General features: G+C 36.0%; 1 long non-coding RNA gene across 2 annotated transcripts; it reads left to right on the top strand.

The window, feature by feature from the left end:
• Window positions 1–1,201: 1,201 nt before the first annotated feature.
• Window positions 1,202–7,095, top strand: LOC108997505. 2 transcript variants are annotated; one of them, XR_004797756.1, is made up of 4 exons: window positions 1,202–1,364; window positions 1,525–1,612; window positions 2,325–3,037; window positions 6,010–7,095. It is a non-coding gene; the product is annotated as an uncharacterized LOC108997505 (long non-coding RNA). The 2 variants fall into 2 exon arrangements; XR_004797755.1 differs by having other exon boundaries at window positions 1,468–1,612.
• The last annotated feature ends 12,702 nt before the right edge of the window (window positions 7,096–19,797 follow it).

Here is a 19,797-nt window from a genome sequence, read left to right as displayed (position 1 = left end):
TTTTTAGATTTGAATTTTTATTGTTCAGGTAAAAGATATAAATTTTAAATATTTTTTAGTAAATATTATTTTTTAGTTATTTATTGTTTAATTCTATTTAGTTTAATTATTTATTTTTCTTTTTTCTTTCATGCTTTTTTTCTTAGTTATTTTATTTAAATTTACATTATTTATGTTAGATCTTTAATTAATAATTTGTTATAGCTTTTTAATAATTTGAAGGAAGTAAAAGAGAAGTGTCAAATTCGTGAAAAAACTTATAAAATTAAACTTATAAATTAACGTTGTATATCAAAAATCATATTTATTTTACAATAAAATAAGTTTTATAAAATATAATTTTATTTTATAATATTATTAATATAACATATTATATCTATCCAATCACATTAATTTATAAAATTATTTTTAAAACTTACTTTTCGATTGAACGATTTTCATTTAAAGAAGAACTTATGTCTCGTTTGATTATAAAAATGAGATGAGATAAGATAAAAGTTAAAAACTAAATAAAATATTGTTAGAATAAATTTTTTTAATATAATTTTTATTTTAAAATTTTAAAAAATTAAATTATTTATTATATTTTATGTAAAAGTTTAACAAAAATATAATAATTATAAGAATGTAAACATGTGCCAGACAAAAAATCTTAAGTTTCGTTTGTTTTTATAGATGAGATGGGATGAAATGAAATAAAAATTAAAAATTGAATAAAATATTATTAGTACATATATTTTTAATATTATTTTTATTTTAAAATTTAAAAAAGATAAATTATTTATTTTATTTTATGTTATAATTATGAGATAAAAAATTTTGTAAAAATAATTGACACCTTAGTTGAAACAGAAAGAAATATTATTGGTAGAAGCTACTATTCATAATAGTCATTTTTGCACACATTATATGTCAAAATCTACACCACACGTTTGTTAAATTTAAAATTAGAGATGGATGAGAGAGAGTGGAAACGAGAGAGAGAGAGCAGAGATGAGATAGAGAGCACAGAGGAGAGAGAGAGCGAGATGGGAGAGAAAGCAGAGATGAGAGAGAGAGCGAGAGCAGAGATGGGAGAGAGCGAGAACAGAGATGAGAGAGAGCAGAGAGAGTGGAGATGAGGGAGAGCGAGACGAGAGAGAGATAAAGATTGAGATAAGAGAGAGTGCAGATGATGAGAGATAGAGATAGGAGAGAGACGCTAGTGAGAGACAGATGAGAGAGAAGCTACTGCGTTTGAAAGAAGAAAATAAAAAAAAAATGGATGAAAAGCATCGTAGCGTGTGCATCGTTATAGTGGATGCACTCTAACACTTCTCGTGTCCAGTTCTGACAGCACTCATAGGCGCTTTTATCTCAAATTCGTAAGTAGTACAGTACTAACAGTACGGATATACGGACGCTCCTCCGCCCTCACGTGCTAGTTTCATTTTTTATTTTTTTCATATAAACGTGCTACTTACGCAGGAAGAGGAAGCGAGGGAAGCTCCGAAGATTTGATTCGCAGCTTCTTTCTTTATGCAGATTTCAGGCATTCTCGGGATGGATCACTTTCGGTGTTAATCAGCAATCTTCCCGGGAGGGCCCGAACGTCACATTCGGTTAGAAAGGGGTGAGATTTCTTCATATTTCTCAGCCATTTGCAAAAGTTTGGTGCTTGGTCCAGCTGATTCTGATAATCCCATCACCTGTCTTATCAGTTTGAGTCGTAGATATTATTCTCTTACGAATGGAACTGCAAAGATTATGGGTCTATGCTTGGGGGTAACTTTTCGCCATATTTAGAAAATGGTCTTCTGTTCCGCTACTAAAAATCTGAATTGTTTACGCTTGAGAAGAGGTAGGGGTGGCGCCGGGGGGGAGTGGGCGGGGATTCCTAAAGAGAGTTACACAAAGGGTTACACAAAGGGTTCTGTTTTTTTTATATATATTTCCGACTCGTGAACACAGAAGTTCCCACTCTGACATGTGATTTTATCTTTTACCTTAAAGTAGTGTGTAAGAGTGTATGACTTATATTTAGAAATTTTCTATATTTCCAAGTAAATTCATTTTTGTTAAGTGAAGTTGTAAAGTTTTTCTTCTCCCGAGTTTGATTTGTTTATCTTTTCTTTTTTCTTTTTAATTTATTCCCAAAAGGAAATCAACTTCTCCGATAGCTTTTAGCCAGAGGACTTGCTTAGTTATTGCTTGTTATTCATGCAAGTCCTTGGAGCTCTCAGAGGAAATTTCAAGCTGACTGCATTTGCGCGTGTTTCTGCATCTATTTATCTGTTCACGCCTATTAATATATCTCATTTATCTCTTTAATGTGGGTTCCGAAGTCATCCGTTTCACTTGAGAACGCTTGGCACGACTCGCTTCTAAGGGAGGAAGGGTGGGGAGATAACGAAATTTTTTGTTCTATATGATATCCAAGGCTGGTTTTCCCCGAGAGAGCAATTGATTTAAGGGCATTCTATCTACAGGGCTAAGATGCGATCAGGCATTTTCTCGAAGCTGAACGCTACTATCTTTCTGGTTTCGCCCGGGCAACAGCTCAGCAACGATGTGGGTGGCGAGGTTCAATGCATATGCTACTTGGACCAGGGAACTTCTTGTTTGGAAATTTAGTGCCATTGCATTCCTTGCCGTACTCAACTCCTTTGATCTCTGACACTTTTCGGTTTCCTCTTGGCTGTGAGATCACAAGAAAATCTATGGCTGCCTCTACCTCCAAAATTTATTGGGAGATTATTTTGTTGACGACTTCTTCACAGATTGTGGAAATGCCTTAGACTTCACGAAACCTACTGGTGTTTTTCAGAAGGCAAGACTGGTTTCAGAAGGCAAGACTGGTCCAATGGTCATCTTATCTGTGGAAATTTTATTTTTGATGGTTTGTGGAGTTGTAACCCCAGTACACTTGTTGAACCATGGTTGAAGAAATTCATGCTCCATCTTCTGCATGCCATTCTGCTGGGGCTGCTCATGATGTTTCTTTTGACAACAATTCTCGTGACGAACAGCTTGCGGATTCCAGCATTTTGTCCGGCCAGTATGTGGTCTCATATTCTTCACTCTTTATTTTTATTAGTCATCTTAATCGATTAATCTTAGCGCCTACCATGTGCTTAGTACTTCTTGGGTAGTGTAGTTGACTTCCTGATGCTGCAATTTTAGGTTCTCCTCTATGGTATGTACTTGCTGTTTCCAATTAGAAATAGATTTGGTTGGTCTAGAATAAACTGTGTTAAGGGGTGTTTTGTAGCTGCCTTTTGCAACAGTTGCTTGGTACCTAAAGGAATGGTGGCCGGGTAGCCTCCGATGCCAAAGTCAGTACCTTGGGAGCTTAACCTCTAAAATATCGGGGAGAGCGAGTCTTACCTCTCAAATGCCTTATCCCTCTCCCCCGTCATGTCCCGCTTTCCTAGGTTCCCGTATGCCCACGCTTCCCGAGATGTTGGCCCATCGGCATACTGTCTTTTCCCAAATCCTCCTCTCATGTGTTCCTGGTCATCTCATTAAATGCGAGGGAGGGATCCCTCTCTCTCCTATGGGCCTTCATTGCTAGCAGGAAAGATGGACCACAGCTCTGGGCCTCCCAAGGTCTCCCTGGCCCGCGATCTGGGTCCTGATTGCCCCCTTCCACTATGCCTACGAGTTTGGACTCTTTATGGTGCTTGTGTGTATATCCCTCACCCCGATCTCCCCTCCCTACACCAAGAGGGTGAAGAAACATTGCTTGTAAGTGTCTGCAATATATTTAACGGGGGTGGGGTACCCCGTTAAATATATTGAAGACTCTAAGCTATTACAAATTACAATTTATAATTATACAAATTAAGACTCTAAGAGAACTAATAAGCTTAAACTATTACAATATTACAAACTCCTCTAAAAATATTAAATATTACAAATTGTACTATTAACTATTGTAGCAACATTACACTTAACTGTAAATTAATAATTATAACTCATAACTTTTCAATTGGATCAATTTGGGATGGCGGCGTGGCGCCACGTAGGGGTGAATTCACTGAGTGGTGAGTTGTGTCGACTACTGTGAGACTGAAAATCAAGATTATAAACTTTAATAAGTTATAAAACCTTAAAGGCTGAAATATTAATAAGTTAAAAATAAAACAAATTAGAATTTTAAAGTTATAAAATGAAACAAAAATTTAAAAAATTAAAATACAAAATATTAAAAGTACTAACCAAGATGAGATTGGGATTGAACAATTGGAATTTGAGATGAAGATGAGGCCGATGAGCATAGATCGGTCATTCGGATTGGGCATGTGTATAATTGTATATTGAGAATATAAAAGCTAAAATAAAAACAAGCAAAATAATTAGGGTGAATCAAAACCCTACCTAAAATAATTTAGGGTATTTCGAAAAAATTGAAAAAAAATAAGCCAATCACGACAGAGGACAGATTCACACACGAACACAGAGTCAACGCATTGTACAATCAAGTGAACCACATGCACAATCAGTGAACCACATGCACAATCAAGTCTCCACAGCACACAATTCACAAAATCCCATCCTCCATTTCCGATTAAACCCCATCCTTTCTCTAATCTCCATTCCATAAAATAAATATCACAACAAATTGTAGTAGATGATGGGTTTCTTAACTTTGGCGACGGAGAGTCACGGAAGGTTGCGGCGACAGCGAGCGACGGAGATGCTGCGAGACACAGAGAGTGAGTGACGGAGCGAGAAGCCGAGAGAGAGAGAGGGTGATCGGGGATTCTAAGCAAAAAGGAAACGATGCCGTTTCACGATTGACGAAACGGCGTCGTTTCGTAATGGGTATATTTAAAAAAATAACCCAGGCATGAAATGATGTCGTTTCATGGCTGGGTTATTTTATTTTATTTTTATATATACTTATATATATAAATATAATAATGGGGGCGGGCAGGTTGCCCCTATCCCGCCCCCTCCATGGGGGTCAGATGCGGGCGGGGCCACCCGCCCCCAGCATCTGATGGACGGGGGGCTCCGCCCTGTTTACCGGGGGCGGAGCGGCAGCTGGACGGGGCAGCGCCCACTCCTATGCTAAACATTGTTGTTAGGATACATGCTCTAGTTGATGGAAGATATAACTTTCTCTAGACTTTTACTAGCATTGGGAATATGTGTGCATTTTCTTTCTGACCTGTTAGGATGCAGTCTAGTGGTCAAAGAGCAAGCTTGGGATGGGCTGGAGACTTGGGCTGGGTTCAATTCCTCACTAGAAGTTTCCCTAGATCACTTGATACACAGTTAATGTGGATGGGGTCATGTATCCAGAGTTTACTCCATGGAGGTGGGTCTAAAGGGGCCTGCTTTGATGAGGTTCCACGTCATAAAAAAATGTACCTTTTGCTTTCTGCATGTAAACATTCACGCTTATAATTTTTATCTCAACCTCAGTATGAGCAATATTTTGATATGTACAAGTACAATTTTATGAACATAAACGAAGGCTTGCAGTGTTGGCTGAATAAAGGCTCTCTTATTGCAGCTCTTTCTAGATTAGCAGATTTTATGCCTTTGATTTACTGGAGTGTTGTTTCTCTTCTAGGCCTTCAACAAAGTGGAATTTCCAAAAAGTGACAGTCCTTTCTCTTGGATGTATTAGAAGTTTAACTTTGTTTACAGTGGTCACCTTCTTATTTTCTACAACTGGGATTATTGCAAACTCCCAATCGCTCTTTGTTGTCTTTCTGAAAATTGCAAGCCTCTTAAGGCAAAAGGGTTTCTAAGTTGCAACTTTTAGCAGTATGAAATCACTGGTATATTGGAGAATCGCACTTGGGTTCAAGACTGCAGGCATGGGCAGTTGACGCAATTGAAACCTCAATGGAATATATGAAGGTTTCTGGTCACAGAAAGTTTTAGCACATTCTCGTCCTTCATGTTTGATTATCTTTATGTCCCTTTTGAATAATTTACTTACTAGATAGTAAAAAGACAACAAACTGTGTCATCTCGTGTTATATTTTTTCATACATTTTCTTCTTTTAGCAGGGACTACATGCTATTAATCTAGGAGACAGTGGATTTATAGTGGTTAGAGATGGATGCACTGTCTTCCGAGCCCCAGTGCAGCAAGGATGGCTTCAATTTTACATATCAGCTGGAGAGTGGTAGTGGGGGTGATCTACCTATCTCTGGTCAGGTCAGTTAACACTTTAATACCTTGAATCATATATTCTTTGTGAGATGTCGTCAGGATATATCCGAATCATATATTGGTCTTTGGAAATGGAAAGAGTTTTGGCTTACTTCTGTCTTTTATGTGATGGAATAGAAACTTGTGGTATGTTGTAATGAATTCATAAATTAACCACACAGAGACAGTTATATACACGCACGTGTGTGTGTGTGCATTAGGGTTACACATATAGCTGACATGTTACTGATGTCTCTTCCTATAAGGCTGCTGTCATGGTTTACTGGTAATTGTTTGAGAATATTTGGTGCACCTCTCTCTCCCTAACACATACACAAACATTAGATTTAAGGAAGTGAATTGGTCGTGAGTATTGAAGATCTGTTTAATATCAGGCTTTCATAGTTTTGGATCCTTGAGAGCTAAGATACTGTTAACTAAATCAGCGTAGGATATGACGAGAAAATATTGTTTTCTAGAAGTTACAGCTTTTGTCGTTCACACGGTTAGGGCTGGCTTGGAACCTCAAATAACTGCTCAGAAGATGGCATTTCTGGCATGCCAGCGAGCACAGGATAGAAATCAGCCAACACCTTTTTCTACGGCTGCTCAAGAGGCTGGGTTCTGCTATTATGGAGGCAAGCTCGATGACATTACAGTTGTGGTGTCATACGTTACTAGTTCTTCTGGTGTGTGAGTTTCTCATCCTCAGTATAGCTATACTAATCTGCTTGTACGGTTTCATATATTCAGTTATGTAAACTAATAGGCCCCATTAGTTCAGTTTTTGGCCGTGAAAACATTCCAATTTCTTTAGTTCAATTTTTTGGCATTGAGACATTCAAATAAATGGCGTGAGATGGCCAAGTATCAAAGAACTTGACAGTGTGCATATATCATTTCCAATATCTAGCAGGAAGCTGCAGTTTGTAGAAATTTAAGGATCTCTGTTCAATGTTTTTCTCCGATGTGGTTTATATATGGCGTTCTTCTGCTTGTTTTGCATCTGAACCAATTCAAGGTTTGAGACCACTGCAAAAGTTAAAATAAGAAATTAAAATTTGCATCTAGCCATCTTAAATTTCATCCTCAATTTTTGTACTCAATTATCAGGAGAGTCTCATTACACCTTGTGAAGCAGAACTCATCTAACCTTGCAAAAGCTAATCATACCAAAAAACATCATAACATTGGCTTGTTTGGAAATAGATCTCATCCCAAATTTTTCATCTCATCTCATCTCATCCTATCTCATTTCCAAACATTATTCAAATACAAACATTTTTAAACTAATCATTACAACTTTTTCAAACTTTCAAATAAAAAATAAAAAATAATTCAACATTTTTAAATTTTCAAACAAAAATAATATTATAAATTATATTCTAACAATATTTTAATTTTATAATATTTTTTATTCAACTTTCTCATTTTCCAAAACTTAAAAAAACTCAAATTATCTCACTATTATTCACAAACTATATTACTACCATTCATAAGATTTTCATTTCTTCTTGTAAAGTGCAAGCCCTAGCAAAATACAAAAGGGTGAAACCTTAGCATAATAAAGGGATGAAATCCTAGCAGAACAAAGGTCGAGAGAAGCTTTTGGAGAAAATACCTCAATTGTATTAAAACGTCCGTGTACAGTGACAAGGCAAGTATTTATATCAGTACATAGGGAAATAAAATACATGTGATACAAAGAAGAATAAAAATAATAAATTTAATTCATGATACCCCCTTTCAAGATGGAGAGTATATAGAATGGACTTCCATCTTGGAAACTAAGTGATGAAATTGCTGAAAACCAAGAGGTTTGGTTAACACATCAGCAAGTTGATGATTGGAAGCCAGGTGAAAGGTCTTGATAACTCCAGCTTGAATTTTTCCTTGAATAAAGTGACAATTCAACTCAATGTGATTTGTTCTTTCATGAAAGACTGAATTGGCAGAAATGTGTAAGTAGGGCAGTAATCGAGCCAACCCGAGTCGGTCTTTGGCTTGCCGAGCTCGGTCAACTCAAAATACTCGAGTTTGAGCTCGAGCCCAAACTCGAGATTTTGTTTTTATTCTTTGTTCGAGTTCGACTCGATAAGCTAAACTCTCAACACGAGCTCGTCCTACAAATGAGTTCGAGTCGAGCTCGAGCTCGAATTGTTTATTTTTAAATAAAATTTAATACTTAATAAATAAAAAAATAAAAAAATCTAATATTAAATTTATACAACTAACAAGTAAGATCTCTATTAAATTATAAAATTTTAAAAAAATTTTAAATAATTAATATCTAACGAGTTGATATTTATCCAAAATAACAATATATTATATTCCTACATATATTATTAATATATACACTTAATATGATAGCATATATCTATTTCATATATAATTCCCACATACTAGTATATAAAATTATTAAATTTTATCGATTAATTATTTTACAAATTATAAAATATACTTATGAAGTATATTCACTATATAGACATAAGTAATCAGATTACATATTATATATTTAATTATAAAAGTTGTATGCTTATATTATTAGCTAATACATATATATATATATATATATATATTTATCAATATATGAATGAGTTTTAATCGAGTCGAGCTAACGAGTCGACTCGAGTATAAACGAGCAGGTCTTAACGAGCCTTAGTCGTCGAGTCAAGTTTTGTCAGGTATGTGTCATTTACAATTCGAGCGGGTATCTACTTTCACGAACGAGTTTTTTTTTCATGATTCGAGTTTAACCGAGTGAGCTATCAAACATACTAGTTCATTTACAACCATATAGTGTAAGGCAGCCTAACTATCACAAAAAATTTGAGCACTATGAGTATGAGAAATACCAAAATTAGATAAGAGAGTGAGAAACCAAATAATATCACAAGTGGTAGAAGCCATGGATCTATACTCAGCTTTTGCAGAAGATCTAGAAATAGTGGTTTGTTTATTTGTTTCCCAAGAGATCAAAGAATCCTCAAGAAAAACACAATAACCATTTATAGATCTTCTACTGTCAGGACAAGAGGCCGATCAAAATGAGCTAAAGCTTTGGGAGATAATGAATTGGCAGCTGGGAAGAAAAGACCATGACCAGAAGTGCCTTTGATATATTGTAGAATTCTATAGGCTGCTTGTAAATGAGGCTGTCTAGGCTGAGCCATGTATTGACTAAGCCTATTAACAAAATCACACAAGTTTGGCCGAGTTAATATGAGGTAAAGAAGTCGACCTACAAGTCTTCTATAAACTATAGGGTTAGGAAACAAGTCTCCCACATCCTTACTCAACTTAATATTTTGTTCCATAGGAAAGACTACATGTTTAGAAACAAGTAAACCAGCATCTTGAAGAATCTCGAAAGAATATTTTCTTTGACACAAAAAAATACCAGCAGGAGACTGAGCCATTTCCAAACCAAGGAAATATTTGAGCTTACCAATGTCCTTAAGCTTAAATTTCTCATCAAGCAAGGACTTTAAAAGCTCAACATATTTCATATCATTACTAGCTATGAGAATATCATCAACATAGACAAAAAGTGCAATAAAAGATGAAACCTCAATCTTAGTAAAAATAGAATAATCAGCTTTGGATTGTTGAAAACCCATACTGAGTATAGAAGCTGAAAACTTGGAAAACCACTATAGTGAGGCCTGTTTCAAACCATAGAATGATTTATTCAACTTGCAAACTTAGGACTCCCCCCTCCCCCCTTTAACATGAAAACCGGGAAGTAAAATCATGTATACTTCTTCATATAAGTCCTCATGCAAAAAAACCTTATTAACATCAAGATGTGTAAGATGCCAGCCTTTCACAGTAGCAATGGCCAAAAGAGTTCTAACAGAAGCCATTTTAGCAATAGGTGAAAATGTTTCAGAATAATCTAATCCTTCAGTTTGGGTACAACCCGTGGCAACCAACCTTGTATTATATCTTTCAATGGAACCATCAGTACGATACTTAATCTTATAAACCCATTTGCAACCTATAGGATTCTTACCAGGAGGTAAAAAAGTAACAGTCCATGTATTTTCAAGACTGCAATCTCAACTGACATGGCATCTCTCAAATAAGAGTATTTGACAGCTTGATGATAGAACTCAGGTTCAGTATCAACAGAAATGGACATGAAAAAAGATTTATCTGAAGGAGAAAGATTAGCATAAGATAGAAAATTGAAAATATCATATTTAGGAGAGAAAGACAAATGGGAAGAAGAACCTGATGAATCATAAATTGTTGAAGGGTTTGATGTGGAGTGTGTAGAAGAGGAATTGCAATGAAAGTTCTGCAAATAACTAGGTACCTTTATGATTCTAGAAGATATTCTAGGAAGATCAGAAGGCAATGATACCGTGACAGGATTTGGAGAAGAAGAAGACTGAACAGATGAATCATTTGAATGAGAAGGTGAAGAGGTAAATCAATAGAAGGTGTTGTTGAAGGCACAATTAAAAAATCTAAAGTTGAACATTCAACAGGAAAAATAGAAGGTATGATAGAAGAAAAATCAGTGGTATTTTGAGAAGTAAAAGAAAAAATATGTTCATAGAAAACAACATTTCTTGATATAAAAGATTGATTAGTTTTTAGATCAAGAAATTTGTAACCTTTTATGCCAAAAGAATAACCAAGAAAAATACAAGTTCGAGCCTTATGATCAAATTTGGTTCGAGATCTTTGTAAAGTTGAAACAAAACAAAGGCAACTAAAGGTTCTTAAATGATCATAAAAATGAGAAGTTTTGAACGAAAGCTCAAAAGGAGATTTTTGTTTCAAAAGAGGAGTATGAAGCCTATTAATGAGATAAGTTGCTGTTAAAACAACATCACCCCAAAAATGAATAGGCTGATGAGACTAAATCATCATTGTTCTAGCTATATTAAGGATGTGCTGACGTTTTCTCTCCATAATAGAGTTTTGTTGAGAGATCTCAACACAGCTGTGCTAATGTATTATGCCTTTAGAATGCAAAAAAGGAGCAAATGAAAATTCTGTGCCATGATCAGTGCAAAGTGATTTTATTTTTAAATGGAATTGTGTTTTAACCATTTTATAAAAAACTTTATAAATATGTGAAACTTCAAATTTATGCTTAAGAAGATAAAGTCATGTAGCACGAGTTGAATCATCAACAATAGTAAAAAAATATTTGTAACTTTCAACAGTAGGTACATAATATGGACCCCGAACATCATAATGAATAAGATCAAAAGGAGCAGCAGACAAATGAACATTATTAGGACAATGTAATTTTCTTTGTTTAGCTATATGACAAATCATGCAAGGATTGCATTTGGACAATCAATTTAGGAACAAAATTATTCACAAATAACATCCTGGAATTATAAGGATGACCAAGTCTATTATCTCAAAATTCATAGTTAGAGCATTTGGAAAAAATGAAGCAAACATATGAAGATATTGTATCAGGTAAACAAGCAGCATATGTACTAGAAAAAAGTAGATTTAGAAATAGTAAGGTCGGACTGTTGCAGTATATAAAGACCTCCTTGCAATCTACCCACTTGAATCAGCCTCTAATGAATCAGGTACTGGATTAGACAAATGTCAGAGGAAAACAGAAAGTAGCAAGTTAGTGATTGTGTTAACTTGCTAATGGAAATCAATTTGAATTTAAAGGTTGGAACACAAAGAACATCAAGTAAAACAAGATATTCAGAAATAGAAACAGAGCCAATATGTGTAAGACACAAATTGACCATTAGGAAGTTTCACAAAAGCATTAACAGAACTAGAAATAGAAGTAAAACAATCAATAGAAGGAACCATATGATCAGTGGCTCCAGTATCAAGAATCCAGGAATTCGAATCAAATGTAGCAGATTGAGCAACAGAAAAAAACATAGTGAGTATTATTATGAGGAAAAATAATACCAGAAAAAGAATTTGAAACAACTACATTGACAGCAAAAGGAACTTCATCAATAGATTTAGAAGGATGAAGCATGGACAGAAGTTGCTGATACTGAGACTCAGTCAAGGAAAAAAGAGAAACAACCAAAGAATTGCTATTACTAAGGACAATATTAATAGCCATAGACTGTTGCCCCTGTTTCGATTTGTAGCCTGGAGGAAAACCATGCAACTTGTAACATTTTTCAATCACATGACTAGTAATTTCACAGTGTTTACATATTAGTCTATCATTCTTAGAAAAGGACTTAACAGATCTTGTTCCATCAATTTGAGAAGCAAAAACATGTGAATCAAAAAGGGCAGAGAAGCGAAAGAGATTTCTCGTTGATGTTCCTCTTGTAAAACAAGAGAATTTTTTTTATTAAGAGTAGGCAGAGGCTCCATAAGCAGAATCTGTGCACGAGGAGGTGCAAAAGATTCATTCATTCCCATAAAAAAATTGTAAAACATGTTCCTATTGAATATAGGAGTTCAACGTTCATATAGCTCCATAAGAACAAGCATGAACATACTTGTAATTAGTAAGTTCATCCCAAAGACCCTTAAGACGAGTAAAATAATTACTCACCAAAAGAGAACCTTGAGAAAGAGAGGAAATCGATTTCTGCAACTGAAAAATGTGAGGTCCATTTTTATGAGAAAATTGTTCCTTAAGATCTGAGCAGATCTCACAAGTAGTTGTAACATACAAGATACTAGTAGAAATTTCAGAGAAACAGAGTTTAAGATCCAAGATATCACCATATTGTTACATCGAAGCCATGAAGAAAGGATCGAATCCGTCAGATCCGAAGGTTTAGGAATAGATCCATCAATGAATCCAAGCTTGTTCTTCCCCGAGAGAGCCATGGACATCGAACGGGACCAAGGATGATAGTTCTCACTGAAAGTGGTTGAGTGATTAAAAGGAAACCAAGACTATCATTAGGATGAAGAAAGTAAGGAGAAGTAGCATCCTCGGAGACGGATCTGTGAGATGGGGCCATAGAAGCAATAAAAAAAGGACGTCTGATACCATGTAAAGTGTAAGCCCTAGTAGAATACGAAGGGGTGAAACCCTAGCACAACAAAGGGATGAAACCCTAGTAGAACAAAGGTCGAGAGAAGCTTCTGGAGAAAATACCTCAATTGTATTAAAACGTCTGTGTACAATGACAAAGCAAGTATTTATATCAGTACATAGAGAAATAAAATATATGTGACTAACATGTGATACAAAGAAGAATTAAAAGAATAAATTTAACTCATGATACATCTCACTCTCCAAATGACCCCTAAGACTTCAGTTACTCCATAAGAGTTGGATACGCATGCTAATTAGATTCTTTGAACATCGCCCAAATCGATTGCTAGGCTTTGAATTCTCCACACCTCCGAGCTCTTCTACTCCCTTCACCACTGTCTTCTTCCCTTGCTTCTCTTCTCCAATAGTCAAAAGGAGTTTTTGAGAGAATGTTTGTTTATATGGGTTATCTTGTAATTTCTCAATGGGAACTGAAGTCTGAGATAGGATTGAACCCTGTTTGGATTAGTGGTTTACTTTGGGTTGAAATATGCCCAATGTAGAACTGATTTAACTTTTACTCTATCCTTGAACCATGGTAGAGATCTCTTGATTTTGATTGGTTCAGATCGCATGAGCTCATAGATAAGATCAAGGCTGCTTTAGGAAATTTCTTTAATTTTTCTATTCTGCTAAGCATCAGGTGTTTAACTTACAAAAATACTTATTGTACCCATTTCACAGAAAAAAAAAGAGGACAAGACTTTGCATTTTATTAAATAGCAATTATTTATGGTCGAGGAATGTTTTTTTTAAATAAAAAATGTATTCATTGATCACTTTGTATTAGTCATTACAACATCTCTCACTCTCTACAATTCTTCTAATGCAATTAGGGGCATCTTCTATCCAAACAAATTCAGACTGTAAAAATAAACTTTCCTTTGCTAGAATATGAGCTGCTTCATTGTAAGTTTTATGAGTAAAATGTACTTTCCAATCTGTTCTATACTTCAGTAACTGCTTCATACCTTCTATTAGACTTCCATATTATGATAAATCTTCATTTTTATTGTGAACGTCATTAACTACCACTTGAGCAACTCCCTCAAAAATCACCCTATCATATCTAAGTTCTCTGCTCACATCATTGCCTTCCACAAAGCATGACTTTCAGCAATAGCAAGTTGATCAACATTATGCTTCTGTCCCTCCATAGCTACTAACATTTTCCCTTTTTCATCTTAGATTACAACCCCTATACCAACCTTCATTTCCTTTTTGTCAACTGATGCATCCCAATAACTTTTACAAAACCTAGACTTGGTTTCTCGCACCTTAGATTTTTGCTTCGACTCCCTTCATTCCTACTACTGCTTGCCTTTGCTATTTGTTGAGCCAATTGGTATTCTGTCAGATCATGCTTAGCAAATCTGATTACTTGACTTGGAGATTTGAACTTGTCTTCAAAGATACACTCATTTCTTCTCAACCATAAGCCCCTCATCACAACAGCTACCCCCTCTAGTTTTGAACCATTAAGCTTTTTCACTAAACTTTCCCACAGAGCTAGTAGATCAAATTCTTCTATCTTCATCTTCTACAATATACTCAATGACTCTGACCACACATCACAAGCTACAGGACATTGCCAAACCACATGCATAACTGTTTCCTCATCTCTTTTACAAATGGGGCAATAGGGGTTGTTTGTTACTTTCTTCAAAAAAAGGTTTCTCCTGGTAGCTAGAAACTAATTAACAGCTTTCCAAAGAAATAATTTAAATTTTCCTAGAACATTCATTTTCCAAATGCTTTCTTAGCTTTGATCCCTCTCTTGATGCCTTTAGTTTTCACCTCTACTAGCCTTCCTTCTTTCAAGCTCAGTGTGGTATGCACTCCTTACATAAAACAATCCTTCTTTTGATGGACCCCTAATCATTTTATCTTCCACATTCATGCTACTCATATCTGATCAGCCTCTTCTTTACTAAAAATTCTTCTAATCAATTACTCATTCCACTCCCCTTTGCATTGCATCAATTCTCAAACTCTTACTTCATTATTTAGAACCGAGACTGGAGATTGTATAGAGAAAGGTTAAAGTGTTGCTAGCCATCCCTGACCTCATATTTCAAAAGAGTAGCCTTTAGAATACAAAATCCTAAATCCCAAGCTTAAGAAAGGAAGTAACCAATAAAGAACAAAAAAATACTACTTACAATCATAGTGCAAGAAACAAAAAAGTAAAAACATGTACAATTATCTCTTAACTAGTAGACAAGTAAACTAGACATAACAAGCCATTTATACATGCAAAAACCAAGGCAAATCAGCTTTATTCAACTTAAACTCACCTAGAGCTGAATTAGGCAGTTGTGATCAAAAGCATAATTTAGAACATCTAGATTTTGCTACCGTATCACTAATGCATGAAACTAGAAAATCCAAAACAACAATCTACGATGGTCCCCTCCTCCAGCAGATCACTACTCAATCACTTTTGATGTAGCAGTCACACCAAATGAAAACATTGCACAAAACATCTTTTTGGAGGTGTGCAAGCTTTCCCTTATTAAAGGCATAATAATGAACTAGAGGTTTCAACCACGGATACTTGCCCCATCATAACGGTAGGACCTTCACTCCTAAACTTGAGGAAATGTCGCAAGAAGAAACAGGCTAATGCTCAAGAATTTTATGTCGTGATTTTCGTCTTCGAATATTAGAGTGAAGGAACTACATTTAAGGTCGTCATTCATCTCCTTCCTATCTAATCATGACTAAGTGATATTAATATATTAAAAGAAATACTTTAACCACACAGTGATTACACAAAAGTAAATCTACAAACTGATGTGACTTGATACGATACGTTAGATTGTAAAGTTAATTTGATTGTAAAGTAGATCTAACGGATCACATGAATCCAAGTTAGTTTGTGAATATACTTTTGTATAATCTCCTTGTGTTTGTAGCACTTCTCATGCATTAATGCCCCTATCACTGAATTGGATCATAACTCTGCATGGTTTTAATGCTTGAAAAACGCAAGTCTGGAGCCTACATCTTCATAATTAGGGACAGGATTGTCATCTCTCTATGTGATTGCATGGGCCATGCCCAGGTCTTGATGTTAACGTATACAACTCAAGAATTTATATAATTTAGGACTTCTCTATTAATATTAGTTGTATAGATATATTACCATGTATATAGGCTAATATCAAGGATTAGTTAGAGGCCCCCTGCGCAGTGTATAGCATTTGACCTACTTTCCTTGTATAGACGTTATGAGGTAAATGAACATAGCAAAGGTTAGAGAGCAGATTTTTCCAAAAGCTTTCTTGGTATTTTTATGAGTTCATAGTATTTTGACATGGTATCAAGAGCAAGGTTCAAAATTCTTGCCTGTTTTTGAATTTTTTTTTTTCTCTTAGGGTGGTTCTTGTGTTGAGTTCGACGCTGCTATTGATCTTTTCTGGTTCCTGTGTTTCGGTCGGCGCCTTCTGTGGGTGTTTCTTGGTTATGTTCTTCCTTTCGGCAACCTCTGTTGCGTTTTCTAGGTTCAAAATTGTTTTGGTGCCCTTTGGATTTTGGCGCCCTTTTCTTTGGTTCGATTGAGTTGTTTCGGCACATATCTCTGGTTTGGGTTTCGGCACATATCAGTGCATTCTGTGCTTGTGGGTGATTGTTTGGTGCTTATCGGTGAGGTTCTGTGCAGCATTTGGGCTGTTGCTATTTGGTGCATGTGCAAGTGCTTCTACCGGCATAGTTAGTGGGGGAGTGGGCAGGTATTTGTTTTTGTTAGAATTATTTTTTTTACTGGCATCATGACTTCTGAATCATTTGCCGTAAAATTCACAGGTAAAAATTACTCTGCTTGGGAATTTCAATTTCATTTATATGTTATGGTAAAAGAGTTATGGGGTCATATAGATGGGAGTGATCCCGCACCTTAAGATGAAGAGGCTTTGTCAAAGTGGAAAATCAAGGATGGTAGGGTCATGTCCTGGATCCTTGGCTTAGTTGAGCCTCACTTTGTTCGCAATCTGAGGCCGTATAAAACTGCTGCTGACGTGTGGAATTGCCTCAACAAGCTTTACAACCAAGACAACATGGTTTGACATTTTCAATTGGAGTATGAGATGACTAATTTCACACAGGAAATTCTCTCCATTGAGGAATATTTTTCTGGCTTTCAAAATCTTTGGGTTGACTATTCAGACATTGTTTATACTTATGTTTCTGTTGCAGCTCTCTCCGCTGTTCAGGTAGTGCATGAAACAAGCAAGAGAGATCAATTCTTGATGAAATCTGTTTTGACTTTGAAATTGCACGTTCTAATATGATAAATCGTCATCTTGTACCATCTCTAGATGCTTGTTTGAGTGAACTTTTTCGTGAGGAGCAGCGTATAGTAACTTAGGCTGGCATGAAACATCGAGCTAATATTAGTGCACCTGTTACTGTGGCTTATGCAGCACAGGGAAGGAATAAGGGTAGAGACATGTGTGCTGTCTAGTGCTTTAGTTGTAAAACTTTTGGTCATATTGCTCGGGATCTGGTGCATCTAGTTCTATTGCATTGCCTGCTGCCTCGCTGATTGTTCCTACTCCTGCTCCTACAGCCTTAGCAAACCCGAACACACACACACACACTCCTGAAATGGTACAATAGATGATCATTTCTATTTTTTATGCTTTTGGGCTCTCAGGTAATCATAAAGTTTCTTCTAAGCCATGGTATTTTGACTCCGGAGCCTCTAACCATTTGACTAATACTGTTGTTCCTCTTTCCAATGTTAGAAATTATAATGGAAATATGAAAATTAACACCGCTGATGGTAGTTCTCTACCTATTAGTGTTGTTGGTGATCTTTCTTCTTCTTTAACTGATGTTTTTGTATCTCCTTACCTCTCCACAAACCTTATTTTTGTTGGTCAATTGGTTGATAATAATTGTAATGTCCATTTCTCTCGTTCTGGTTGTGTTGTGAAGGATCAAGTGTTAGGGAAGATGATCGCGAAGGGGCTTAACATGGGACGACTCTTTCCTCTTCACGTTTTTCCTTCTACCATTATTCATAGTTTTCCTTTACTTTCCTTTGCATGTAATGTTGTTGGTTCTGGAAATAAGATGTGGAATAAATGTCTAGGCCACCCAAACTCTGATGTACTTCGTTCTTTGTTTAATTCTGGTTTATTGGGAAATAAAGCATGTTCTTCTCTTGATCTTTCTTTTGATTGTACATCATGAAAACTTGACAAAAGTAAAGTTCTACCTTTTTCTAATCATGCATCTCGTGCCTCACAATGTTTTGATATTATTCATATTGATGTTTGGGGGATTGCACCTATTGTTTCTCATGCGCATTACAAGTACTTTGTTACTTTCATTGATGACTTTAGTCGCTTTACTTGGGCTTACTTCCTATGGGCTAAGGCCGAAGTTTTTTCAGTATTTAAGGGCTTTCTTGCACTTTTTCAGACTCAATTCTCTGCCAGCATCAAGGTCTTGTGCTCTAATTTTGGTGGCGAATACATGTCTAATGAGTTTCAAGACTTTTTTCAAAGCAAAGGGATCATCTCTCAGCGTCAGCATTCTTGTCCTTCGACACCGCAATAAAATGGTGTTGCTAAGAGGAAAAATCTTCACCTTCTTGACGTGGTAAGAACCCTTTTACTTGAATAATCTGTTCCTCCTCATTTTTGGTGTGAAGCATTTTCTACTTCTGTTTATTTGATCAATCGCTTACCCTATCCTACGTTATATCATGTTTTGCCCTTCTTTAAGTTGTTTGGCCATTCTCTTTCATATTCTGATTTTCGGGCATTTGGTTGTGTTTGTTTTGTGCATCTTCCTGCTCATGAACGACATAAACTTACTGCTCAATTTGTTAAGTGTGCTTTTCTTGGTTATGCTATACCTCAAAAGGGTTATATTTGTTATGATCCCCATGCTTGTCGTATACGTGTTTCTAGGAATGTGGTTTTCTTTGAAAATCAATATTTCTTTCCATTTCATGTTGAGCTGCCATCTGCATCTTTATCTATTCTGCCTAGCTTTTATGATTCCCCGACAACTGTGAAAAGGTTCAAACTTGGTTTTGTGTATGGAAGACGCAGTCGACACGAGTTTGGTTCCACTTCCTCTGTGCCCCCTCACGATCTTGACCTGGCGTCTGCTCCTGCTCCTACTTCTACTTCTGCTCCTACTTCCACCACTCTTCGCCGGTCTACTCGCCCTTCTCGACCCCCTGATTGGTATGGTTTCTCGTCCACTGTCTCTCTTGTGGCTACTTTATCCTCTATTTCCATTCCCTCTTGAGACAAACAGGCCATAGAATATGAGTATTGGCAAAATGCAATGCAAACAGAACTTCAAGCACTTGAGGAGAATCGCACTTGAGATATTGTTCATTGCCCTCTTACAGTCAAGCCTATTGGGAGTAAATGAGTTTTCTCTGTAAAGCTTCATTCTGATGGCTCTTTGGATCAGTACAAAGCTCGCCTAGTAGCTATGAGAAACAAACTAGAATATGGGATTTATTATAAGGAGACATTTGCTCCTGTTGCCAAAATGACCATAGTTCGAACCATCTTAGCTATTGTCGCTTTACAGTCATGGAAATTACATCAGATGGATGTGAAGAACGTTTTTCTTCATGGTGATCTCCAAGAAG

The sequence above is a fragment of the Juglans regia genome, chromosome 12 (assembly GCF_001411555.2).
Source record: "Juglans regia cultivar Chandler chromosome 12, Walnut 2.0, whole genome shotgun sequence".
Classification (NCBI taxonomy): Eukaryota; Viridiplantae; Streptophyta; class Magnoliopsida; order Fagales; family Juglandaceae; genus Juglans; species Juglans regia.
This window is presented reverse-complemented; position numbering and strand designations above follow the sequence as displayed.